The sequence below is a fragment of the Acomys minous genome (assembly GCF_964271855.1).
Source record: "Acomys minous genome assembly, chromosome: 14".
In the NCBI taxonomy this organism is placed as follows: Eukaryota; Metazoa; Chordata; class Mammalia; order Rodentia; family Muridae; genus Acomys; species Acomys minous.
Window position 1 is genome coordinate 111,300,081 of NC_140496.1, and position 8,202 is coordinate 111,308,282.

Sequence of the window (8,202 nt, forward strand, 5' to 3'; positions counted from 1 at the left end):
TTGAACCTAAAACTCTGAAACAGAATTTAGAAGGCATTGAGGAATAAATAACTTTTTAAAAAAATAAGCAACCATTTTAAAAAGGCTATAAAGAGCAAAAGTAGCCTGTTTGCCTTTCAGATTAGCAGATTAGCAGTATACACTGCTGGAGGCCCAGGGGGGTAAAGGGGATAGTATCTGATTAATATTTCTCCTTTTAAAATATGTTCTCAGTCTGAATACATTTCAACCACTATGTTTTTTTTTTTAAGTTTATTCATTTTATGTTTGTGCACCACAGGTATGCCTGGTGTCTACAGAGGTCAGAGGGGATGTTAGATCCCCCGGAACTGCAGTTATAAACAGATGTGATTGATTTGTGGACGCAGAAATCCAAACCCGGTCCTCTGGAAGGTCAACCAGTGCTCTTAACATCTGAGCCATCTCTACAGCCATGTGGTACATTTTGATGTGGCCACACAGAACCCGTGGGGCCAGAAGGGCCCGGAACAGTTCCGATGACTCCAGCTCTACGTATCGTTGACAAGTCTTGGGATACACAAACATGGGCGTTCATTCGTGCACTTGTCTTTTCATTGTGTGTGGTGCACCTGTGGCGGTCAGAGGGCAGGCTCCTACCTAGCTGGGAGGAGGGGCTCTCTGCGCTGCTTACCCCAGGCCAGCTGACCCAGGAGCTTCAACTGATTGTCCTGTCTCTGCCTCTTACAGTAGGATGCTGGGATAGAGGCGCCAAAGCACAAAGGGGGATGCAAGGAGGTAGGGGGTCGGGGGTGTCAAACACAGGGGTCAGGCTGTGTGGAAAGCGTTTTTACCTATTGAGCCATCTTCTCATCTGACATTTTCTTTAGTGAAACTGTCATAAAGTGTTCTTTGTAAAGAGGCCCCTACACAGACTCCCTGAACAAGCCCCTGATACAGTGAGAGGAGACTGCGCAACGACATCTCAGGATTTACAGTTCTCTTTTCCTGGGCATGCCCCTTCCACTCCCCCCGCCCCCCCCCCATCTTACTTGTGAGCGTAGGTGATTCTCACTCTCAGCTAGAGTGATGGAAATCCGTAGCTGCTTCCAAGCCCGGCTAGCTAGCTCGAGGATGGACACCTGAAAGCCGAGGAGCAAAAGACCAGAAGAAAACTGGCGTAGTCTCCCATTTCCAACACAGCAAAGAAAACTGCAAAACTGTGAATTCAGGAGTGCCTACTGTTCTGTACGATCCTTTAAAATATGTATGATTTGGCATCTGAAACGATCATAGTGGCAGAAGCCATGGGTCTACAGGGGAAAATAAATTTCTTTACATTTAATATGCATAAAGTAAAATAAATCATACCACAGAGAGAGGGGGAGGGGCTTTTTGAGTCAGGGTGTCACACTGTAACCCTTGCAGACCTCAAACTCACAGGCATCTCTACAACATCCAACTAGAAAAAATGTTCTAAGTAAATGAGTGATGGCTGCTTTAAATACAGTGAATGGCCTCTGAGCTGACTTTTCATTTAGAGCTCCTTGTAAGCACCATGAAGTTACCACAGCACCACTAAACTGTGACTTCCTCTCAGGTATGGGATTTGGGAAGGTCACATGTTCCTTCCTTCCTTCCATTTTCGTGTCGTATGTTTTATATTTGGGTGTTGTAGAGATGGCTATGAGTTTGAGGTCTACAAAGGTTACAGTGTTAGACTCAATATATATATCAGGAAAAGAAACACTATATTTTTAATAGGAAATAATTAAAAATAGCTCTTTTTGTTTGTTTTGTTTTTGTTTTTTTGAGACATGGTTTTTCTGTGTGTAGTCCTGGCTGTCCTGGAACTCACTTTGTAGAACAAGCTGGTCTCAAACTCACAGAGACCCGTCTGCCTCTGCCTCCTGAGTGCTGGGATTAAAGGTATGTGCCACCACACCTGGCTAAAAATAACATCTTCTGAGAGTAAGAAAGTTGAAAATATTAGTCACCCACTGACTTCATATTGAGAGACTCTGGGAAGGCTGGCAGGCTTTGTTTTCCTACTGATTACAGAGAAGGTAAGCACCACGACACGATCACAGTAGATGGATGAAGAATCCAGAGTTCAAGGTCATCTTCAGTTAGCTACTGGCGGGTTAGTTCCAGGCCAGCCTGGGATACATAAGACCCTGCCCCAGAGAAGAAAAGAAAAGAGATAGAAAATAGCCGAAGATAACCGTCTAAGTGTCTGACTTGTGGGGAGAGGGGCCATCCCATTGTGTACAACACACTAGCATCGAGTCCAGGATCCCTGGTAGGCTCTTCAAGCTATGTGGTGACAGATCTGAACTGGGTCCACTGCCAGGCATTTCCTCTCTGAACTGTCACCATCTTGTGTTTGTGTGTCACTCTCTAAAATCTCCACTCCAGAACTTCCTTTTTCAGTCTCTTCTTGCCATCTTTACAGAGAAGGTGATGTGAGTTGACTCAGTTTCTCCACTGCGTCCCACTTCCCTGACCCTATTGGTGCTTTTCTTCTATGGACAGACAAGCTATATATCCACCACAGTAATTACACCATGGAACTCATTGCTAGGGGCTTAGAGTTAGGTGGCCTGTAAAGATGCTTGTGGTGGAAGCGTGGTTCCTGGTGTGATGAGCCTTTTAAGAAGTAGGGGTGAAGGTGAGGTAACTGGATCGTTGCAGGAAGGGTGCTGCCCAGAAAGGAAGCAGAAAGACTTTCTTCTTTGCATCCCAGTCTTGGTCTTGCTCTCTGCTTTGATGTGTGATATTTTCCCCAAGTGCACATACACTCATCCTTTCAACACTGTCTGCTTTCAGCAGATTGGTCCATGCCCCTGTTGAGCCTGTGAGGCGCCAGAGTTGTGAGGTCAATAAACTTTCACATGCAGTAGGCAGCCTCAGGTGTGCCATTGCAGCATTAGAGAACAGACTGACTTAGCTGCCTCATATTGAGCCTCATCTAAGCATTCTTACCAGTCCTTTTAGGGAGTACCAGAGAGTAGACATTGCACCCGCTCCACACTGAGTCCGGGGGAGCTCAAAGGCTTGGCACCATTTTCCCAGGAGTACAACGTAAATGGAGTGTCTGACCTCCACACCCCGTCCTGCCCGGCTCTCTCCCCAAGCTTTTGATACGTCCTCGTCTGCCAGCCAATAATGTATTCTCAGGACTCATCCTGCAGGGTCAGAATAATTTCTCAAAAATGTAGGGTGTGGTCGGTTTGGTTTTTTTGTTTTTTTAATCAGAAAAACACTCTCAAGTCCACCACACCAAGAAAGACATTCTGTGACTTCTCTGTCCAAACAGCTCCATATGTGTGTGGTGTGCCAAGAACGGCAACGCGGTCATTCTTCATCTACACTCACCCACTCATTCCCTTGCTCATTAACAAACTCTTATGCAGTCCCAATTGTGGGCAAGCAAGATGGCGCCTCCTGACTCAGGTGCATCCCACGGCCCTGGTTCTTTACTGCCTCTGTTCTTCCATCAGAAAGGACTTTGAAAATTAACCCGCAGGACCCACAGCGGGAGGCTCTGCCGAGAGCATCAGGATCCCTCAAGATGGATTAATGTTCCTTGACCTCTAATCCGGAGTTCTTCTGGTTGTGCTGTGTCACTGCCTCTCTCCTCCCCACCCTGTGCTGCATTCCTTTCCTTGAGGACGCCCACATCTGCCCATAGTATTGTCCTGGGATTTCTTTTCAACTTTCCCCCCAGATGTTCTTGGGTTCTCTGTATCTTAGCTCAAGCTTCTCCTCTGGTAAAATCTGTCTGAAGCTTCCGTTCCCTGACTTACCAGGCCTCCATCATTCTTACTGTGCTTGCTTGTCTGGATGTCCCTTGCTTGCCTATACGTTCTGGGGGAAAAAGAAAAAGAAAAGAAAAGAAAATTTGTCTTCATGTCACTAACACCCAGCTCGGACTCAGGCACAAGCTCGATGTTCAACAATATTCTCTAACTGCCAGCATAAACTTCACAAAACTAAAGAATTACTGTGACTTAGTTTTTGTCCTTGGAAAAGCTGGAAAATAAATAGTAAAAGTGTACCGTGTTGCCTAATTGTTGACTGTTCTATTTGTTTTAAGTGGCCCTGATCTCTTAGTAAGTAAACGTGTAACTAACTTAACAATGCATGAGAATATTAGAGAGACCCTGTTATGCCCCAGAGAGTGACTTTTTTTTTTAACTAAAACTTTGAACATAGAAAGTAATAGATATGGCCAGCATTGTGGTGACACCTTTAATCCCAGCACTCATCAGGGAGGAAGAGGGAGGTGGATCTCTGTGAGGCCAAGGACAGCCTGGTCTATAGAGCAAGTTCCAGGACAGCCAGGGCTACAGAGAGACCATGTCTTAAAAACAAATCAAAACAAAACAAAAACAACAACAAGAACCAAAAACGAAAGTAGTAGCTACAACAACATTAGGGGCTCACTAAGAAGAGCAGACAAGGAGAAGAGAAGGAAGCCTGTGGTCACAGGTCAAAGGAGAGGGACAGCCAGCCACTTCTTCATCTGTCCCTTCTGGCTGTCACTCGCCATCTAGAGCACTGTTCCCTCCTGACTGAGGTAAGACAGAAAGATAGGGAAGAGTAAAGGGTCTGGGGGAGCGAGAGTAGCCCTTACCCCAGGGTCTGGCTAAGTCTGTCTCAACAACTAAGGATTAAGAATTCCAGTGCTGTGATGTTTAGCTGTGTAGTGATAATATTGCTCTTATGTGGTGGCATTTTAAGTGGGAAATGTTTTCACTGCAGGAAAGAACGCTGAAGGCCCGAGTGCGCATCATCAACTAGGGCCGTTTCCTCTCCCAGGAACAAACCTGACCTTTTCTTGGCCTCTCACAGTAAGCCCCACATCATAAAGGAAGGTATTCATCAATGTGCAACTTCTGCAACCCGTGCTTCCTTCTTTCATTTTAAATTAAAATCACCTAATTGTACTGAACTTGAAAGTAAAAACAGCACCCAGTTAAATTAAGCAAACAATTGCTTGTCCAGCCAAAAACCCTATACACCTCAGGAAACTTCTTTGCAGCTAAAAAGTCATTCTGTAGCCATAGAGCTTCACCTAGGATTTTACATTCTCACTGTCAGTTACATATTTTTGCTGTTGTTGAAACAGGGCTTCACTGTGTAGACTGGCCTGGAACCTATTTGGCAGGCCTGGAACTTATTTCTGTAGACCAGGCTAACTTCAAACTCAGAGAGATCCACCTGCCTCTGCCTCCCAAGTGCTGGGATTAGAGGTGTGCACAACCCCACCTACCAAAATGACATTTTTATTCAGTTAGGTACTACAAAAAAAATTTCTTCTAGAGCTGAAACTAGGGAAACAACTTTTGTATCCTCTCTTATGACTCATGTGTCCTTTTGCCCACACTCCATTTTTTTCCTCATCACCTAATATTCCGTTTCTGGGCATGTTTATCTTTATCTTGTCAGACTATAACCACAGCTGAGGTACCTCCAGAGACTACTGTAATCTTGCCTTTCACAAAGGAGTGAAAGGGGCTTCTTGGTCATCTTTAAGTCTTAAGATAAAACTTTCAATCCACCAAATGGTACACGTGGCAATTGCCAAGGCACCTAAGTGGATGCTTCCTCCGTGAGGCTGACATCCTCAGTGTGTGTGACTCTCTCCCTGCCTATTAACTCCTGTGTTTAAATCTCCCTTAAGATAGTTGTGATCAGCTCCAGCTCTGCATCATTCTGCCTGGGCCTGAGCTACTTTCTGCAGCAAAATCAAGGATGATCTAGTTCCTGGAGAGAAGACTCCTCAAGGGAAGGGAGCTGCCTAGGCTGTGCAGGGGTGCAGGGCTGTCTCATCTCCTCAGACATGAGCTTGTTTAATCATCAGCAAAGAAAACCTCTTTACTTAAAGAGCGTCAGGTAATTTCATGCAATTGAACTTAAGCACTATTGAGTTCCTAGTGCAGTGTTCTTTCTTACAAACAGGCCTGGAGGTAGGCCTGGGGGACTGAATCCTGTCTGGGCTATAAAGCAAGTTCAAGACTACCTGGAAATCTTACTGAGGCACCGCCTCAAAATAAAAAGTAAAAAGAAGGCTGGGCACATGCTCAGTGGTAGAGCAGTTGCTTACCCTACACAAGGCTCTGGTTTAGTGCCCTATGGTACATGAAGAGATAAAAGGCAGGTTCCCTCATTTATAACTGTATGCTTATAGTGTAAAAATCCTCTAATCTTTTGTCTTGTTTTGTTTTTGAGATGGAGTCTCATGTAACCCAAGCTACCCTCAAATTCTTAATCCTCTTGCTTCCGTTTCCTAAGGGCCGAGAATACCACTGTGTGTCACCACACGTGGCTGAAAATTGCTTTGCTACAGAACATTCTTTGTGACTAGATCTATTCCCAAGACACCTCATATACCAACACTGGCGCTGAGTCCACTGCTCCACTTATCTGATGGTAAATAGTCATTTAATAACAGACCCTCAAGACTTGAACTGAGTGGTTAGGACAGTTAGTGATTCCTGTAGAATAGATAGAGTGATTTCACAGAACCTCTCACTTACTATTTACTGAAGACAGTGCCGCCCCCCCCCCACCTGGAGTTACATGGGGGGGGGTCTGTGAGCTGCCATGCGCCCCCCCCCTGACCTGGAGTTACATGGGGGGGAGGGTCTGTGAGCTGCCATGCGGCCCCCCCCCTGACCTGGAGTTACATGGGGGGGGGGGCTGTGAGCTGCCATGCGGCCGCGCCCCCTGGACCTGGAGTGGAGAGCTGTGAGCTGCCATGCGGATGCTGGGAACCAAACCCTGGTCCCCTGCAAGAGGAGCAAGTGCTCTCAAGTGCTGATACATTTCCCAGCCCCAGTCATCCTTAACGTAACAAATGAGATTATGCTGGGATCTGCTTCCCCAGCTAATAAAAAGCAGAAGAAGATGTGGTGTCAATCTCCCATTTCTCTGGGTGTAGGAAAGGGCACACAAGGCCTTACTGATAGACGCTCAGGAAGAGACTTTAAAGAACATCATTAGACAATCCCCATTAAAAATGAAAATACACATCTGGGCAGTGGTGGTGAACCGTCTGCCCTCCAGATGCAGAGGCAGGTGGATTTCTGAGTTCAAGGCCAGGCTGGTCTACAGAGTGAGTTCCAGGACAGCCAGGACTACACAGAAAAACCCTGTCTCAAAAAAAAAAAAAAGTAAAAATACAGGGCTGTACTCAGTTGGTAAAATACCTGCCATGCCACACAGGCATGAAGACCTGAGTCCAAGTCCTTCAGAATATTGGGTGTGGTGGCACATGCTTGAAATCCGAGAGTTGTGGAAGCAAAGACAGGAAAAATCCCTCGTCCTTGTTAGCAGCGTGTATAGCCTACTGGGCTAATAATAGCTAAGGAGACAGCCTGTCTCAAAAGCAAGGTGGCAGCTGGAGAGGTGGCTTAGTAGTTAAGAACACTGGCTGCTCTTCCAGCAGACAGAGATGAGATTTCCAGCACCCACACAGCAATCTACAACCACCCGCAAGTCCAGTTCCAGGGCGTCTGACACCTCTGGCCCCTGTGGTCACTACATGAACACAGCTGCCCTGCTGTCCAAGGCCGCAGTCTATCGAGTCTGGATTGCTCCGAGCTCTGTGCTAAATGGAGCTCCCTCACCCCTGCCCCAAGCAGGGCCTCCTACTCTCTGCCTGACCTCATCTGGAGAGCGTGTTTAGGCACAGATGCCTCTAACCATATGTGGAATATGGCCTTTGATTCAGTTCCCTGCTAAGGGTCTCCCTGTTGTGACCACAGGATAATTAGGTACTGTGCTCCTGTCCATATGGTGGGACTGTGCTCCCAAATAAAGCATTCCTGGCACAAGCTCCAGCCAACAGTGTACATCTATCTACACTAAGAATCTCCCACTCCCTCACCAAGAGCTATTTGCCTTCGTTTGCCCCAAATAAAGCTGGACAGCCTTGTTGAAGCTGGTCCTGGAAAGTCATTCTGTCATGCTCACAGGCCATCCATCCCCCTGCCTCATCCTTGGTCATCCCTTCTGCTCCCTTTGCCCTCAGGGATGGTGGCTAATGATCCCTGGTGGGGAGGGAACCCCACACTGCACATACATATAGGTAAAACATACATACACATAAAAATAAGTAAATTAAGCAAAAGCAGCAAGCCCTCAAGTGTTCAATTATCTTTCCAGGTCCAATATGAAGTTGTTTATCCCAATAAAGAATTATATGGGGGATGGAGAGACCGCTCAGTGGTCAAG